The sequence below is a fragment of the Myotis brandtii genome, unplaced genomic scaffold, assembly GCF_000412655.1.
Source record: "Myotis brandtii unplaced genomic scaffold, ASM41265v1 scaffold355, whole genome shotgun sequence".
NCBI lineage: Eukaryota > Metazoa > Chordata > Mammalia > Chiroptera > Vespertilionidae > Myotis > Myotis brandtii.
This window is the reverse complement of record NW_005363642.1, coordinates 2,690,040-2,710,136: the sequence shown is the minus strand read 5'-3', so window position 1 is coordinate 2,710,136 and position 20,097 is coordinate 2,690,040.

Here is a 20,097-nt window from a genome sequence, read left to right as displayed (position 1 = left end):
GAGGCTGATGGCATGGGGTTGATTCCCAGTTGAGTTACCCTGGCCAAGTCCCTTAAGCCCTCTGAAACGGAGAAAATTGCCTTTATGGGCGGTGGGTGTGGCTTTAATGAGATAACGTGGGCAAGAGCTCCTGGCGTTTAGTACATGCTTCACACACAAGTCCTCTGTCCTCTCTGTCTTCTTGCGCTCTGTCTTTACTGGCTCTGTTAACCAGTCAGCGTCTCCCAGAGAAACACAACCACTAGTGCGTGTGTAAAAAATTTTTATAGGTCGTTAAATAAATATATATAAGCACATGTATACATAAGTTTATATATAAGCATACACTTAAATATGTATGCTGTATTTAAATTTCTTTAAGGAATTTAAATTTCATGGGCAGGCAAGTCAAGGGACCCCTTGCACAATGGCAGCGGCTGGCAAGCCCAACATCTGTAGGGCAGTCCAGCAGGCTGGGAACTCAGGCAAAGCTTTTATGTTGCAGCCTCGAGGCAGAATTCCTTCTTCTCCAGGAAACCTCAGTTTTGCCAGCTAGTCCTTCAACTGATTAGATAAGGCCCACCTGCGTTATGGAGGGTAATCTCCCTTACCGAACGTCAACTGACTGTAGATGTTAGTCATCTCTACACATTACCTCCACGGCAACATCTAGACTAGTGTTTGACCAAGACAACCAGGCACCAGAGCCTGAACAAGCTGATGTAAAATGAACTGTTCCATTTGCTGAGGCAGTTTTTGTGGGCCTCAGTTGCCCCATCTGTGAATTGGAGACCAGTCCTGGCCTTGACCTTCAAGCTGCTCTTCTATAAATGGGAAGAATGGACAGGAGGGTGCAGGGAGTGAGTGAGGACGTGCTGAGGAGCAGGATGAAGATGATTCTGGATGGAGATTCCTCGCTGTTGTGGGACGGAAGATCCTGCCAGTTGAGGCCTCTCGTTCCCTGAATCCCTGAGTCATCTCAGGGGAGGAGAATGTAACATCAGAGCTTGAAGGTGGCTGTTGGCATGTACCAGAGCTATTTATATGACTTCCCTGCTCTTCCACAAAGATGATTTCAGCCCCAGAAGGGAGAAAGCACAGCCCTCCTGGTGCAAGCTCTGAGCACAGACAGGCACAGTCTCTCCTAATCCTACAGAGAGGCTCCGTGCTTGCCTTGGAGGCCCCTGCTGGAGGGAGGGGAGGCAGGAGAGGAGGAGGAGGAGGAGGAGGAGGAGGATACAGATAACGACCTGTTTTGTGGGAAAGAACACACACACAGTCACACACATTTGCAAGGTGGAGAGCAGCGTTTACATCCTGGTTCCGATATTTCCTCACTGTTCTGGCTTAGGCCGGCAAGTCAAGGGAACTCTCTGACCCTCAATCTCTTTATCTGTGAATGGAATGTCATAGTAATAATACCTTGTGTGCAGGGATGTGGTTAGAATGACACCAGATAAAACATGTGCAGGCCTTTCATTTCCTACTGTGTCTGCACGGCCTGGGAGCTCCTGAATTTGGTCACGTTCACTTTACGTCTCTTAGGTCCCACAGGTCACTCTGAGGTCAAGTTCAGCTCTCAGTCATCCTGGGTCTTGGTGTTTATGTTTATTTTTTAAAATATGTTTTTATTGATTTTAGAGAGAGGAAGGGAGAGGGGGAGATAGAAACATCAATGAGAGAGAAACATCAACTGGCTGCCTCCCACATGCCCCACCCTGGGGATCGAGCCAGCAACCTGGGCATGCACCCTGACCAGGAATCAAACCGTGACCTTCCAGTTCATGGGTTGATGCTCAACCACTGAGCTGCACCGGCCGGGAAGTTTATGTTTATTTTTAGCAGGGGAATGTTAAGCTAAGGAAGGGAAGAACTATTAATGAACATGTTATTCAATAATGGGAGATAATAAGCAGCTGCCCTAATTGTATTATGAGTCTGTCACTTGAAGTTTATACCATGATTAAAGCTCAACGTTTAAAGTATTTTAAAGTGGGAGCTCAGGTTTTCAAGTGCAGGAAACAAAAAAAAGAACAATTGCCTAAAAGTGGTAAAATTAACATCCCTTCATTCTTGGCCTTCTGAAGAGCTTTCTGATTACAGAGCCTTCATGGCTCACCCAGGCCGCTGAGGCTGGGCAATGAGATCATTTCCACCAAGCGATGAAACGCCTCACAGAATCATTCTTGGTATTTGAAAAGGCCAGATGGTGAGCCTGGATGTTTTGAATGGTTTGAAGGTCACGGAGTGTGTGTACCTTTATCCCTTCTTAGTTACCTTAGTAGTTACCTTAGTAACCCCGAGAGGCAGGCATTATGATGCCTGTTTTTGCAGATGGGACCACTGAGGCCCAGAGGTGACGAGACTAGTCCTAAGGGGCAGACCAGAGCAGGGAGTTGTCCCAACCACAACCCAACCTGCCTGTTGAAGACCAAATGAGCTGAGAACAGAGGCATTTTAGAGACCTGCTCCGTGAAGGGCCGGGCCATGGAAATTTCTGCCTTCGAATGGCTTTTAAAAAAATATATGTTTTTATCAATTTTTAGAGAGAGAGGAAGGGAGGGGAATAGAAAGATAGAAACATCGATGAGAGAGAAACATCATTGATCAGGTGCCTCCTACATGCTCCCTTCTGGGGCTCAAGCCAGCAACCTGGGCGTGTGTCCTGACTGGGAATGGAACCGTGACCTCCTGGTTCATAGGTCAATGCTCAACCACTGAGCCATGCAGGCGGGTAGAATGGCTCCTTTTAACGGCCTAGGGGGCACAGTGTGATGTGTTTAGGTCTGGATTGCAGCTCACAGGCCAGTCACAAGTTAGTTCTGAGCCCCGATTCTACCCCTCCTGCCCCTCCCTGTCTGAGCCTGTTTCCATTTGTGCAGAACAGCTAGGTTCCCCAAGGGTCAGTGCCCTGAAAATGGGCCTGCGATGCTTGGACTTGGTAAGTAGTTCTGCATCATGCTTACCGTTACCTTCTTTTATGGCTAACAGTTTTGGCTTTCTAATTAGGGGAGCGATACACAATTTTATTTTACAGTAAATCCATTTAAGCTTTTTAAGATTATGTAGATATAAAAATATTTGAATAGATAATAGAGATGGTAGCAGATATGACAATAACAATAATTGCAAAGGTTTATGGAGTGCTTACGATGGGCCAGCCATGATTGTAAGCACTTTCTGTTTAGCTCATTTAATCCTCCAACCATTGAGGTTGGTTACTATTAGCTCCGCTGTACAATGGAGCCAACAGAGGGACAGAGACTTTTTTAAATTTATTTTTTAAAAATTAAAATCTTAAAAAATTTTTTTTTAATTTTAAAAATCTTTATGGTTGAAAGTATGACATGTGTCCCCCTTTTTTCCACCATTGACCTCTTCTAGCCCCCCCCCCAGGCCTTCACCGCATTGTTGAAAGTATTACATATGTCTTCCTTTTTTCCCTATTGACCTCTTTTAACCTGCCTCCACCCTGCCCCCCTAGCCCCAGGCCTTCACCACCCTATTGTCTGTGTGCATGGGTTATGCATATATGCATACAAGTTCTTTGGATGATCTCTTCCCACCCACCCTCCCCTGCCTTCCCGGAGGGACAGAGACTTTCTTCCCAAGGTTGTGTGACTAGTAAGTGGTGGAGCTGGGATTTGAACCCAGACCCCTGACTGCAGAGTCCGTACTCCTACGTAGTTATGCATGGGGGGGGGACAAGTGAGTGGTGTTTGGGGAGCACTGGCTGGAGTTGTGTCTGGGGTGACCAGCTTGCTCCAGTTTGCTGGGATTTTCTTTGTTTTAAACCTGAAAGTCCTGTGTCCTGGGAACCCTTGTCACTTTGTTATGCCTCAGTCTTTTCCAATCTCTTCTGAGATTTCATCACCTTATACTAGTATGCCAGTGACACGAGCTAAGTATATGTCACCAAACAAAACATGCCAGCTACCTTCTGCACACCCCCTACTGGGGATTGAGCCCACAACCCGGGCATGTGCCCTGAATGGGAACGAGCCAGTGACCTTTCGGTGCAAGGGGATGACACCCAACCCACAGAGCCACACCAGCCAGGGCAAGGACCATGTCGTAGCTTATTGAACCCGTTTCTCCCTCATGGACGTATGGATTGTGGGGAGTAAACACACACCTCTCCTAACCGTATAAGTAACATCTAGAAACCCTTGCCAAAAACAACAGAATAAAGTGCCTGACTGCTGTATGTGTAACCAACAGTGGCACTTGCCTGACGGGTATAAACAATGGGGTGAAAATATGCCATATTCCCATCTACGGTGGAGTAACAATTGTATTGGGATGTATAGAAATATGAAATCTTGGCACACCAGCCTGGATCATGCAGAAGAGAGTCCTTGCCCTGGCTGGTGTGGCTCGGTGGGTTGGGTGTCATCCCCTTGCACCGAAAGGTCACTGGCTCGATTCCCATTCAGGGCACATGCCCGGGTTGTGGGCCCAACCCCCAGTAGGGGGCGTGCAAAAGGTAGCCAATCGATGTTATGCTCTTGCATCAATGTTTCTCTCTTCTCCCTTCCTCTCCCTCTAAAAATCAATAAACGATTCTTAAAAGAAAAAAGAGTCCTCATTGGTGCATCTGAAATAACAGAAATTAAGATGATGATGATGATGATGATGATGATGATGATGATGGCTGCTCTGTTTCTAGCATTCACTCTGTTCCAACTTAGCACCAGGCACTGTATTATGTGCATCGCCTTAATTAACTCACGCAGCCCCTGTGGGTAATACTATTACTATCATCTCCATGTTACAGATGAGGAAACAGAGGCACAGAAAGGCTTTCAAAATTGCCACGCTCGCGCAGCTAGGAAGCGACGAAGTGGAGCCTTTATCCAGGGCAGCAGCTCTCAACTCGGGAGAAGACACGGCCCCTTGCATTGGCCTGGTGGGTGAAAACGTGCCCATTCTTTCTCGTGCCTGTGGAGTATCCCATAGCATGGCCGTGTCGTAGCCCATTGAACCAGTTCCTCCCTGATGGACGTGCAGGTGTTCCCACGGTTTCCTGTTATAAATAATTCTGAAACATACCTGCATGTGGCTATCTGCTAGTGCACACTGTTGAGCATTTTCCAGGATGGTGTGGTGGGCAGGGTCCTAAAGACAACCCCAAGATGCCAGTCCCCGGGTTATTCCAATCTAGGCATTTCTGGGAAGGGATGCTGCAGAGGTCATTAAAGTTCCAAGCCAGCTCGCCTCAGATACCAAGATTATCCAGGTGAATTTCTGATCACATGAGCCTTTTATTTATTTAATTATTATTTTTGAGATATAATTTTATTGACTTCAGAGAGGAAGGGAGAGGGAGAGAGAGATAGAAACATCAATGATGAGAGAGAATCATTGACTGGCCCAGTCAAGGCTGACCAGGAATCAAAGTGTGATCTCTTGGTTCATAGGTTGTCACATGTGTTCCTCGCCACACACCAGCCAGGCTCATAAACCCTTTCAAAGCAGAGTTTTCTCTAGTTGGGAGCAGAAGAGGAAGCCAGAAGGATGTGAAGCAAAAGAAGGTGCAGCACGCTGCTGTTGGCTTGATGATGGAGAGTCTACGTGAAGAGGAATTCGAGTGACCTTTAGGAGCTGAGAGGGCCTCTCGTTTGGAGACTTCAGCCCTGAGCTGCAAGGAACCGAATTCTGCCCGTACCAGGAACGAGCAGGGAAGAGGACCCGAGGTCCCTGAGATGCAGTGGCCGGCACCGTGACTTCAGTCTGCGCGGGGACTCCACACTGGGTGAACTTCTCACCCGGGGAACTGTAGGCTGATAAGTGGGAGTTGCGTTCATTGGCAATTCCTTTCACAGCAATAGAAGACGAATGCAGATGGTTTCTGAAAGGCAGAATCAATAGTTATCTGCACTTAAAACCTGGGTTCATTCAGCAGATACGTGTTGCCCATCCGGGCCAGCTGCACTCCAGGCTTTGGAGACGTGGCAGGGAACAATGCAATCACAAATCTGAGCCTCTTGAAGCTGACATTCTGTGGGGGTGTCTTCTGCTGGGGGGAGGCAGATAATAAAAGCAACATGTACAACATATGAAGAGCTCTAGTGCTTTGTGGGTTCTATGGAAAAAGAGAAGGCAGGGAAGAGGGACAGAGTGAGGGAGAGAGAGGGACAGAGTATATGCAGGTGTGCATAAGTGAATGTGTGCCTAGGAACACACGTGACATGTGACTAAAGACTTAAAGGGAATGAGCCATATAGAAGAGCATTCCAGGTAAAGGACATAGCAAGTGCCAAGGCCCTGAGGCAGGGACATACCTGGTGAGTTCAAGAAGATGTTAGGGCAGAGTGAGGAGGGGGAGCGTGGTAGGAATTGAGATCAGAAAGGTAATGGCATCCCAGGTCCTGCAAAGACCATGAAATAGATGTGCCAATTACACTCTACTCCACCAAGTTTGCAGAATCCCCCTGTCCACCCCTCCACCCTGGCCAATACCTGTGAAGATCAAATACAACATGTTTATCTATTGGATGGATGAATAATGGTGCCTCCTTTTTCTAACTGGCATTTCTGGATCGCGGGTGAGGTTGGAATCTTTCCTGATCTCGATTGCCCATGCCTACCTCCTTCCCTCCCCCAGGACCCAACCCCCATATGTTACCAAGAAGAAAGCTTGATATCTCTGTGTGGACCTCACAGGACATGGGATACAGAGAGGCAGTCCCAGGCTTTTTATTCCATCGAGTGTGGGCACATCTAGACTCTGTAAATTCCCTCCCTTCCTCTCCCACTGACGAGCCCTAATCAGAATGCAGCGAGTGAAACTGATGTTGTATAGGAATAACCTTGAGTCTACTTGAACACACATTTGCAACATTTAGCACTTTTTAAAGTTAGCAATAGATTACTTGGTAATACAGCTCACAACTGCTTGCAACACAGCATATCTTGGTTGATTATTGCTGGCAGAGCATGGACAGTGTGCGTGTGTGTGTCTTGAATGAGAAAGAGCAGACCTCCGTTGCCTGTCTCCCTCAGAGCCATGAGGTTACTTATCAGGAACAAGCTACTTCAGCCCATCTCATGAACTGGCATCAGGCGACTCTGAAGCCTTGGAGTGGACTCTAGCTTAGGTGTCCTTGGGCCTTCCCCTTGCCTGCCAGCTGGGTCACCTTCCCGGGAGGTCTGCCCAGAGGGCTCTCTTGGACTGGGGCCCCAAATGGCCATGGCCAGCTGCTTAGTACCTTGGGAGCCTGGTCATGGCCACGTGAAGCAGAGATCAGGGTGACGTTTCTATGAGCCAAGGAAAAAGCAAGATTGCCAGCAAACCAGCAGAAGCTAGGAGAGAGGCCTAGAACAGACTTCTTCTCAAAGCCCTCAGGGGGAACCAGCCCTGCTGACACCTTGATCTTGGACTTCTGGCCTCCAGAAGAGTGGGCAATAGATTTCTGTTGTTTGAACCACTAAGTTGGTGGTACTTTGTTATGGCAGCTCCAGGACACCAATACACAGACAAATGCAAGTGGTTTGGAAGAGTGGAGTATGGAGTTTGGGGTGGGGGTATCTCAAGGACATAAATAAAGAGGTAAGGGTCCTGCATTAGGTTTGAAACTTCAACTGCCCTGACATAGGAAGGGAGAGTTATGGAGTGGGGGCCTTGGATTTAAAATCTGGCTCTACTGTGTGATCTTGGGCTGGTTACTTAACTTCTCTGAGACTCAGAGCACCTGTATTTCCGAAAAAGCACCATGTTATCCACCGGGAATTTACTCCTGAGGCCCATCTTATAACATAAAATCCTATAAGTGACCAGGAACATCAAATAGAATTGCATTGTTTTTATAGACATCTGTTGAGGATGTAAAGCGAGGCACTTATTACAGAGGCTACAAGGTGATTGTTTCCTTAGGGGCATCTTTTCTTCCCTGGACTGGGCTGCCGGAGGCATTAAAACACAGGAATCTAAGAAACACGGACAGACAGTGCTGCCTTCTTTTCCTGGTGACTCAGCCTGTGGCCGCAAAGTCACCCTGCGTTCTATCTTCAAGGTGTCCTCAGAACTGCGTTCAAAATGAGGGTCACCTGTCTGGAGGGTACCAATGTCATTTTGAATTTTTGGATGGCACAAAATTTGTGAATGGCGAGGGCTGGGGTGGCACAGTTTCCATGGTGATGTGAGAAGCCAGTGCTAGCACCGAGGGTGGTAAACACACAGGTGGTTTTAAATGTAGGATCTTATTTGAGAAGAATGGCCTTAAACTGTGTATGGGGAGAATGGACCCCAAAGTGTATGAGGTCGTCATTCCAGGTGATCTGAGCTGGGATTCCTTTGTCCACAGCAGCTTATGTAATGAGTCCTGATGTGTGTATGTGTGTGCATGTCTGTGTACGTGTGCCTGTGCATCTCTGTATGTATATATGTGCTTCTACATGTCCCTGAATGTATGGGTATATGTATTTGCATAGGTGTGTGCATGTGTGTATCTCTGTGTATATGTGTTTATGTGTATGTGTTTCTGTGTGCAGATGTGTGTATATCTCTGTATATATATCTCTGTATGTATGTATGTGTACTATGCATATGTGCTTGAAACTCATGAGTTGTGTGTGCTAAAGTATGCACACGCTCATGTATCTGGGTGCTTATGCGTGCATCTCTCTGCATGTATGTTCGTGTGCATGTATATGGGCCTTTGTGTGTTTATGCATGTGTATCTGTTTATGTATGCATGCTTCATGTGTGTTACACAAAATGTTATAGGTTGTATGTGTGCACCTGTGTATGTGCACACATGCGTCAGGGTCTCTGTATACATGTGTGTTTATATATGTGACCACGTGTATGTGTAAATATGTGTATATGTACGTGCCTATGTGTCTCTGTGTTTGCATATGTATGTCTCTGTGTGTCTGTGTGTGTCTCTGTGTGCATGTGCTGTTATTCCCCACTCCCGCACCCTAGGCAGACATCACTAGTCAATTACAGCAAGACTCACACTCCTTCTGTGCAGGGCTTCTCCCACTGCTGGCTGTGAACTGGGCTTGGCTGCAAGAGGAAACCAGTGTGCCTTCCCAGGTCTCCAGCGTCAAGGTCAAGCTGCTCAGACTGACATTCGTGGCTTTTCAGAGCCTGTCTCTTTATTTTCTGCCTCAGGCAGTTCCCTGAGCTCCAACATGCTCATTCCTCACTGAGCTTTTGAACAGGTTTCTTCCCAGCTAACGGGGTCATTACACATATGGTTTCTGGAATTAACCTCCATGGGGTCAGTTTCTGCTCTGATTTGGGCAGCTTTGAGTAAATCATGTAACAGCATAGCCTCACTTTTCTTATTTGCAATTTGCAGATGATAATAATAATATCTACTTCACAGAGTTGATGTGAGGGCAAAACAAGATCATTCACGTAAGGTCCCTAGTACATAGAAAGCCCTGAATGAGTTGTGTGCGCTAAAGTAATATTGTAACATCTGGTTGGCATCTGTTTCTTTATTAAACATCTGTCCACTGATTCCACTATCCATCCACTTCCTGTCGGCCCCTGGCCTCCCTCATTCCCTTTAAGTCACCTCCTCCCACGATCTGTCCTTTCCTGTCTTAGCCTTTCACGGGGCCACCATGTTGCCAACCTCAGGGAGGCAACATTCACCTGCCTTGCTGGAGCTATGCTGGAGGGGCCCCACCATAGAACACAAGGTGACAGGTGGCCCCTCATCGTGTGCCACAGGTGGTCCTGTTTCCATGGACCTCCAGTCACACAAGGGGACAAACCGTGCCGTATCCAGGAGACCGAATGCTCCTGAAGGCCAAGGTCTAGCCTTAGTCACCACTGTATGCCCAGTACCCCACACAGTGCCTGGCACATACTAGATGCTCAATTAATGTGGGTGGGATGCATGGAACAGGGAAGGGCTGAGATTCCACCTGGTCTTCCTCTTGCAGGGATGAGGTCAACATTGGTGGTCAGTGATGGGGTAAAATGTTGAGAATCACATGGAGGATTCATGGGGTCAAGTGGAAATAGAGTTGGACAGAAAACTTCAGGCCCAATCCTGTTCCCTCAACCTCTGTCCAGGAGGCCTCTGAACAGCGCACCCGCTGCCTAATAGCATTCTTTAGTGCCCTCTGTGGCCAGCCACCAACGGAACAGGTTTCCCAGCCTTGGCAGTATCGCTGCTTTGGACTGGGGCTGTCCTGTGCACTGTAGGATGGGTAACAGCATCCCTGGCCTCCACCCACTAGATGCCAGTAGCACCCCCCCAAGTTGTGACAACCCCAAACACCTCCAGACATTGCTGAATAGTCCCAGGAAAACTGCATGACTCCAGCTAAGATCTACTGGGTCCTGACTCCCTTGGACAGCTGTGCCCTCAGGTTCTGGCTGGGTGGTAGCCGCCTGGCAAGGAGTAAAAGCTGGGAAAGACGAGGCTGTCATTCCATTTATGTAGTAAATGAATAATTTAGGGTTTTGAGACTTGGCATGAGGGCAGCAGGGATTCTTCCGATGACCAACCCAAATCTCAAGGCATGAAGTTGGACCTTGGGGGACAAAGGCGAAGGCTGGGAACTCTTGGCTAATGTAAATTCCCTTTCTGGTATCTGGTGAGTAGTGACTGGGTTACGTTGGGAAGGGGAGGGAATGGGGCAGCCTGGGAGATTTCTGGGATTTTGGAGATTGTGCAATGTGGCCAAGCCTCCATCTTTTGGATCAGGTTCACACTCAGGATATTGGCTTGTCGCCTGGTCAGGAAAACCTCCCAGAGCTCACCCCCTCCCCCCGACCCCTGATTGACTCAACTCCATGGACCCCACTTGGCCAGACTCTCCAGGAAGGCTTCTCTGACACCCACCCTCTCAAGCTGGGTTGGGGTTCCTCTGAGCCTCACACTCCCATGCTTACCCCACCACAGTCCTCAATGCATCGAGTTCTACTTGGTGACTTGTCAGCCTCTGCCCCATGGCCATGGCCTCCGGTTCTTGTCCAACTCTGTACTCCCAGTGCCTAGCACATGGGCCTGCCACATAGTAGGTGGTCATCTCTTCACTCAGTGCATTTTGCTGATCACCTACCTGTGCCAGGCACAGTGGTGCTCAGACAAGACACAGGCCCTGGCTCATGGCACTACATCTCCGGGGGAAGCCAGACACAGAAAGTTACATCATTTCCAGCCACAGAAGCAGCCACAAAGGGTGTCAGAGCACAGGCAGAGTGGGGCCATCTAGCCCAGTGGTCAGGGTTGAGCTGCGTGTCCTGTAGGGTGACCAATCATCTCAGTTCACCCAGAACCGCGGGGTTTCTTGGGCTGGAGAACATTCAGATGAAAACCGGGAAAGTTCTGGGCAAATTGGAACGGGCTGGTTATTTTAGCGCTGGCACCAGCCTAGGAGAGTTACAGTATATTATACAATTGAATCCTCAGAACACCCTGTACAGTCAGTACCAGTGTTAAACCCCATTCGACAGGCCAGGACCAGGTCCTAAGAGTGTAGGGACGAGTTAGGGGCAGGACTGGATGGGGAGCCCGGACTCTGGGGCTCTGATTGATTTGCAGTATTGATTCCCAGGGGCTAAATGAAGGTGATGCCCATTTTTATGGTACAATGAGCCACCAGGCTCTTTCCCATGGGGGCGGAGGCAAGGGGGGGCGGGGATCTTGAGCCTATATCCATCCATCCCCTGGAATCTGTGGGAGACTCTGGGTGTCTAAGTGGCTCCCAGGCCAGGCAATGGAACCTCTGGATTGAAGCATATCAGATTTTTATTTGGATCCTCACTTCATCTTGTGAAGTAAAACCTACCTGTTTTACCGTAGAGGAAACGGAGACCCAGAGAGGTTGAGTGACTTGCCCAAGGTCACACAGTGATGAACTCACGACTTTCAGCTCTTGATCCATTGCTCTTTTGGGTTCTGGGTTAATATACAAACTCTAACAACCAAATCATGGCTCTGCTAGTTACCAACTCTATGACCTTGGTCAAGGCATTAACTTTCCCAAGCCTCAATTTCCTCATCTGTCAAATGGATGTAGTTCTAGGCTTCCTCTTAGGGTTATCTGGAGGCATCAATGAGATGGTGCATGTAAAGAAGGCTCTTAGCAGTACATGTGAAAGCTCCCAGAACACAGTGGCTGCTGCCTTTAACCCCCCCCACCCCCAAAATATATATTCCTTTGTAGGGCCCAGTGCAGAAGCTAGAAGCCAAGGGATCTACGATCTTACACCCTCATGGCCAGAACCAGTCTCCAGGATCTGCAGGTACTGAGGAGATGCCCAACTTCTGGGAACTGCATATCCCTGCTGCCTCCTGGGAGCCCAAATTCCAAGTGCAGCTAAAATTGGCCCTCGAACAGCTTTCACAGAGCACGTTGCAGCTTTTTTTGGGTCTGGAGAGCCAGTTTCCATAATGAAAGTGGCACAGAAGGAGAGACCCAGCTAAAAACAGCCACCGCCCAGACTGATGTTAACAGGATGCAGCCTCCCCTGTCATTTGGGGACGGTGGACGCTTCGACTTCCGCAGCAGCTTTCCCCGTCACCACTAGGTGGCAGCATGGCAACGCGCGGCGGGGACCGCGCCCCAGGACCGTAACAAAGAGCCACTTGTGAAAATGATGCCCATAAAATACGCACCAGCCACAAAATTCCCCACTAAATTATTTCCCTTTTATTTGGGGCATTTATTTGCATTGCAGGAGCTCCGCGGAAGCCTCTCTCCTCAGGGCTGTCTTAGTGCCTCGGAAGCAAAGCTAAAAAATGGTCTGAGCACCGTGGTGGCCCTGCAGCCGGCGTGTTCCCCCAACCCTACCGGACTTAGGGCGCCATTAGGCTTTGGGTCCAATGTCATAGCTGAAGGTTTGAAACTTCCATGGGAAGTAGCTTAGATTGGGTGGAAAGGCACCGATTTGAGGCTCATGGCTCTGCCCTAGGTGGCCCATTGCTTCCCTGTCTGGGCCTTAGGCACAGTGTGAATCTCAGGTCACTGAATCGTCTGGGGAACAGGGCACCCCTGCAGCCCTCCTCCTGGGCCACGGTGAGGAATAGACGAGTCACAGATGTGGATATCTTACAGCAGTGCCTGCCACACAGGGACTCCAGTGCCAGCTGCGTTCTCAGTGTGTCCGGGGTCAGGTATGTAGCAGCCACCCAACAAGCAGTAACTCACGGGGCCTCACTGCCCTTGGTTGGGGTTGGCAGGAATGATCTTCAAGGCGGAGCTTCTCAAAGGGCCGGCAGCATCGGTAACACCTGCGCTTGTCAGAAACTAGAATCTTCCTTCACAGCATCTCCAAGGATTTCGGGGCCCATTGAAGTTTGAGGAGCGCAGCTACAAGGCACCTTTCAGCCCCTGAGACTGGGGTTTAACCCATGCCTGCGTGAGCTCCAGCTCCCAGATCCATAGCTACCAGAGAGCAGCCCTCAGGCAGCGCCTGCATCTTAGCCTTTTCTCCTGCTTTTCTCCAGCTACCGAGGGGGGAGGGGGGGGCACTCAGGTGTGATGGGAGTGGGAGGTAGGGGTCAGGAAAGGGGGGTGATGCTGCAGTTGGCCTGGCTGCACGCCACACACTTCCCTCAGCTCCCACACGTGGCTCTCCTGCCTCCGGCCACAGCATCCTCCCATCACCCCAGTGACCAGAAACAGACTTTGTCTGTGACTTTCTCTGGCCCCTCCCTACCTGAGCCCTGTGGATCCGGCCACTAAAATGTCTCGCACACACCAGGCCTCCTCTGCAGCCCCCACTCTCATTCTCCGTGGCCCAGCTCTCTTGGGAACCATCCCCACATCTCCTAACTGTCCCCGTGTCCGCATCTCCTGATCTCCCCGCTAGCCCCACACACGTCTGCCAAAGGCTCTGCCCCGCTGGCCTCTGACCGGGTTTCACTCTGCGGTCCAAACTCCTGCGCTCGCTCCGAGGCTCCATCTCAGCTTCCTTCTTCTTCCTCTAGATCGGCCACCTCACATCATGCCCAATCCAGCCCACAGCACGTTGTAGATCAAGTGCGACTGGTGCACAACACGCTCGTTTGATGACGTGTTGTCAATGGCGCTTCCAGGTTGCAAGGTGAGTAGCTGCGACAGAGACCCCACGGCCTGCAAAGCCTAAGGCGTTTACCATCTGGCCATTTTCAGATGGTGATTATCTCTGTCCCAGATCCAGCCCCTGCTGGATGGCACCGCATGCTGGTCCCTCACACACAATCCAGACTTTTGAATCCCTGGGCCCCTGCCCACTTTGGCCAGTGAGCCATCCTGTCGGCCTTGGGGGGCCCAGCTCCAAGCAGCCGCGCTGGGCATTCCTTCCTCAAGCATTCACTGCGTGGGCCTGGCGTGCTGTGCGCTGAGATGATGTTCTTGCTCCCAGGGGCCCATGAGCTGCTGACTCAGCTGCTGATCAGAAGGACCTTTCAGGCCTTGAAGTAGCAGCCGAGGCCTCTCGTGTTGTTATGGTAGCGCCCTGCTGGCCAGAGGCCAGGGTTCCATAGCGCTTCGTGCCTCGCACAGTGCAGGTCAACATAGTCCATTTGAGAAAATGAATGGATTTCTCTCCCCCTGGGTCCATTTCTGGGTCGTCACCCTGGGTGGCCGGACTCCATCTCCCCTGGGATCCCACGCAGGCAGGATGCTGCTGACCTCGGTGCTTGCCCACTTTCATATGCAGATGCATTGCCGGCTGATCTTGTTAGCATGCAGATGTCAACCACAGGTCTGGGATGGAGCCCAAGGTTCTGCATTTATAACAAGTTCCTGGATAATACGGATCCTGCTGGGCCAGGGACCACACTTTGAGTAGCAAGGATATTGGCTTTGTCCAGACCAGCTGAAAGGATGTAGGGGGAGAGGAGGGGCCCAGTCTCTCTGGGAGATTTTACTGTGCGGCCAGCAGGAAACCGAACCTGGAGCCACTATTCTATGGCTGCGAAGCTTCCCTCCACATATCCTCCCTCACTTCCAGCATCACTGCCACCTACACTGCGGCCCTCAAAGTGAGGGCTCCGACCCAGCACCAGCAGCACCTGGGGACTGAGTACAATGGGTGTCCCAGGTTCTACCTCAGAGCTACTCTCAGGTGGGAGCACACTGTCCTTTGAACATCTCATCCTGGGCCCTCCTGTTGGTTCCTACCTCACCTCCCTGCCTCTGGCCACCCCCCACCCAATTCGCCGTTTATTCTGTAGTGACAGTGAGTTTCCAGAAATGTCCATCTGACTAGAGTGCTCATCCGCTTACAGCCGTCCAGGGCTCCCCATCGTCCTCAAACCCGCAGCAGAGCGTCAAGGCTCTCTGAGGTCCGCACCCTCCCAGGAGGTCCCCAGTGTCTGGAAGTGTAATGGGGTGACCTGCGGAGACAACGACCAGGACTCAGATCAAAATTTAGGAGCCTTTATTAAGCTGGCCAGCGACTACAGTTACAGCACCCTGCCGAAGCAGAGGCTGAACTGCAGCGCAGACTACAGGAATTACAGCATTTTTATTTGCAAAAACCACAAAGTTACAAAACCTTAGTTCCCGACACAGTCTGATGTCAGTACCTTCCTATCTATGTGTTTTAGGAACAGATAGCACAGCGCGCCCCGTCTGGCCGAAGTGCCAGATATGCAGCCCAGCACAGAAGGACAAACATCGAAGATGGGGAGTTATTCTCCACCAGGTGCTCTGTTAGCAGGGACCGAAATGAGGCCTTTTTAATGACCTGGAAAGGATTTCTGACTTTCTCTTCGCTCGCTAGGACGTTCAGCTCTCCAGAACTCTCTTGTTATTGGATATTATTTTGGGAAAAAACTCTGTCTCCTTTACCTCTTGTTCACATTATCCTTCAAGCTGCGCGCAGAACGCTTGCACACGAGTTTGCATCCTCCAGCCTCCCCTTCTCTCCCAGCCATCAGCTCCCATTAGTTTGTCCACTTACTGGATCACTGGAGCTTATACAGATACTGATGTCTGGGTCTCATGCCCAGGGACTCTGTTTTCATTGGTTTGGGGGGCTGCCTGGGTATTGGGGTTTTTAAAAGCATCCTGTCCCCATCCCTGATGAACACAGTGGCAGCCAAGATTGAGAACTGAATTTGTCCTGAGATCTGCTGTTGGAGTCCAGAAAGCCTATTTAACAAGAGATGGAAGAACTGTTTTCTTTGCTTGAGGAATAGGGTGTCTCTGGGCCCAGCTGCCTGAGCCCCACTGCTGGTTCCTATCCGACACAAGGCTGGGGGGACCTGGATCTTGGAGGCATCCAATTGAGCCTACCCAATGGGGCAGGGATTGGATCTAACAGTGACTGCATTCCACACACATTCACTCTTTTCATCTTTCAGGATACCTGGCCAGGTGGGTGTTATTATCTTGACATCACAGACCAATAAACTGGGATTTGGTGAGCTTTCAACAGGCTATCTTTCATCAAGAACTTTAACCTTTGCTGCCCAGCTGGTGTGGCTGCTCATGGTTGAGTGACAACCTAGGCACCAAGAGGTCACTGGTTTGATTCCTGGCCAGCATACACGCCTGGGTTGTGGGCTCGATCCCCAGCAGGGGGTGGGTAGGAGGCAGCCAGTCGATGATGTTTCTCTCTCATCGATGTTTCTATCTCTCTCGTTCTCCCTAAAATCAATAAAAAATATATAAAAAAAGAACTTTCACCTTTGCTGAGTGCTTCACATCCATTCCCTTAGTGAATGACATGAGATACAGATATTGTCTTAGGTGAAGAAGTAGAGACTCAGAGAAGTGCAGTTACATGACTAAGGTCACACAGCTCTCCGAGGGACATGAACCTGGGTTTGAGGTCCTAGACCCCTTTCTAAAATAACCCTAAACTCCAGCTTCCCAGCCCTCTCTAACCTTCATCTCTAACACTGAGCACACATTAAAGACCAAAACCGGTAAGTGGGTGCAAGGAGCCTGTAACGTAGCATTGTATGCAGGCTTTCCCTGATTCGTTCCAGCAGCCAGAGCGGGGAAGGTTCTAATTGTCATTCGAAGACACGTTGGAAATTGTGTTAGTAAAAATTACTTTATGTAATGAACTCTTAGATCAATTCTTGTTGCAATGAGCTGGAATGAGATTTTTGCTCTTCCCACATGTAATGCCTTCAATTCAGTGATGAATTACCGGAGTCAGCAGTTATCTGACATTCCAGTGCCGCGCACGGCCCGGTACAGCGTTCTTGTTTGCTGGCCGGATGCGGAGGGAAAGCAGACCTGCGGGGGTGCACTGTTCAATGCAGCAGAGCTGTTTGATACAGGCTTTTTTCTTTATTCAGGGAGAATTGGCCATTTGAACACTTGGATTCGTTTGTTTTAAAAAATCTCTCTTAGGTCCCCGTGCGAATATAAATGACTCCACATGCACGCATCTATTTGTGTGACTTAGGACAAGCGCATCTCCTCCCTGTGTGTCTGTTTCCTGGTCTTTCAAATGATAGGATTAGATCAGGTAGGTTGCTGTTCGCTGAAATTCTGTAGATGCTATTAGGTGTTAAGAATTTTTTTTTTTAAAAAAGGAAAAAAATTAGAGAGATGTTAGGTTTTACAATGCAAATTGTTCCTTTTCTTCTTGTCTCCCTCTGCCCCAGTCCATTAAGTAAGAACTTATCCCAACAGGCCTGCCCTCCCCAGGGACTGCGGGAGCAGCTTTGACCCTAAGCTCCTGTAACTGGACAGATGAGGGGGCTTGCCGTTCTGTGGAGCATTTTCACGGGCTGGGGAGGCAGCATCATCCAAACGCTGACTGTTCGCCCGCAGTTATTTCTTACCGTCCTTGTCGGGACCCCGCGGCTGAGCTCCTTCAGCAGAGGGCAGAGGCAGCACCTGCAACACGCACTGCCACGCTCTCCAACCAGGTGCCTGCACTCTCTGCCTTGTATCTTCCTTGCGAGTCTTTCTCATTCTGTGGTGACCCTCCCTATCCCCAATATGATATTTTGACTAAAAACCCACTTTTTCTTGTGCCAATATGGCCACGTCCCCTTTATTTGGCTAGCATTTGCATGATGTATCTTTGTCCATCCTTTCAATTTCTTTCTTTCTTTTTTTAAAAAAAATTTAAAACAATCTCCTTTAATGAGCTTGGAAAGGCTTGCTCTTTGCTTGTTACTTAGGCAAGCGAGTTCCTTATTTTTTTTCTAAATTCTTTATTGTTGAAAGTATTACATATGTTTCCCAGCCCTCTCCCACCTCCCTGCACAGGCCCTCACCACCCTGCTGTCTGTGTCCATTGGATATGCTTATATGCATGCATACAAGTCCTTTGGTTGATCTCTTACATCCCTTCACTTTCAATCCTTCTGTTTTTATATTTTAGCTTTTTTTTAAGGAGTGTATAAGTGGATTTCCCCCCACTGCAATCTGATAATCTCTTTAACCAGGGTGGTTATACCATTTATATATGTGAATATTAATATATTTGGACTTGTTTTTCTCATTTTAACTTATTTGAATTTCATTTAACCTGCTTTGTATGATACACACACACACACACACACACACACACACACACAATGGATCCTGGGTTTTTGAACTTAATTCATTCCAGAAGGCTGTTTGAGAAGCGATTTGTTTGAAAGCTGAATCATTTTTCTCATTAGAAATATGTAAATTGAATTAATCCGTTCTAGCCCCCCACATGGTTCCCTGTTTTAACCTTTCTTATGCAGTACACGTCTAATGTACTGTTGAATCTATGAACAGACACTTTTCTGAAATTTATCTAGCCACCCCTACTAGCCTTAAAGCAATCTCTCTCAGCACTCGGTCCAGGGGTGTCTTTCAGGTCAGCAGCAGCATCTTTGCTTACAGTCACCAGCTAACTGCTTTTTGTTTATCCAAATCAGCAACAGTTTTTCTACCTCTTCAATTGCCTGCGATCATTGCTTCTTTCACACCCTGAGCAACATTAGCACTCTTGATGGCCTCTTTATGTTTTAAAATTGCGCTAATTGTCCATTTCGGCCAGCAACAGAAGCAGAGAGAAAAACCACGGAAAATATTCACAGCACTATATCTTCAGATATTAACAACTCCAGGTTTAGCTACTGGCATTTTCTTCTTTGTTTGCGCCCTGAGAGACTCATTTGTCTCTTATCATGAAACGGTTGTCAGGTTGAGAACTGAAATTTGTTCAACAACCGAGACATTTTTTTCCTTGAACAACTTGGTTGAGAACTGATTGTTCCAGATGGGAGATGTTGGAGAACCGAGGTGTGACTGTATATGAAGAGAGAGATCAAGAGAGCACGAGAGCATACTTTTCTTCTCTGGTCTGTAAAACTTAAGATTAAAAAAATTTTTTTTTCTTTCTCAGGATAAAAGTTATAGCCCCTGGCTTTACTCTTTAAGTGGTTATCTTTAAATTTTCCCATGCACATGAAACTTCATAATCTTAATGTGAATCTTGTGACTATTACCAGTCCCTGCCCTGCCTGAACCTACAATGAATGTGGACTATTTTAAACGGAGTCATCTCCCTGCTACGCTATATGCTCTTGTTGCCCAGGATTTCAGTCCTGCCTTTTCATTAAATCTACTTATTAGATGATTATTTTTAGGTTATGAACGCAATGACCATCTAGATTTCTCTGCACCTTTTCATCCCACCTTGCCATTCCTTCTTGCTTCTCAGACCTTCCTATTTAGGGTCATTTTTATTCTTCCTGAGCTATCGTTGAGTTTTTGTTAGGCTGAAATGCCCTCAGTTGGCCTTTGTTCTTGAGATATCATTTTGTTAAATATGCTGCCATAAACTGAATGTCTGGGCCCACCCACAATATTCTTACTTTGAAACCTAAGCCCCAATATGATAGTATTAGGAGGTGGGGCCTGTGGGAGGTCAATAGGTCATAAGGGTGGAGCCCTCAGGAGTGGGATTAGTGCCCTTATAAAAGGCACTTCTGCCATGTGAGGACATGGCAAGAAGATGGCCCTCTATGAGCAAGGAAGCTGTACTTTTATTTCTAGAATATCTTCTATTTACACTGGACATTAGCCAAGAAATCCCTGCCAGTTCTTGTGAGACAGTAACTCACAGCTAAATACTGACCATACAGGAGCAAATGTGTGAGGAAATATGATATGGCGGAGGCTCTGCACGGCTGTGCCACTGGGTGTGTGGAGGAGGGGGTGGCTGTGGGGAGGGCAAAGGCCAGGAGTTCCCTCTGCTACTTT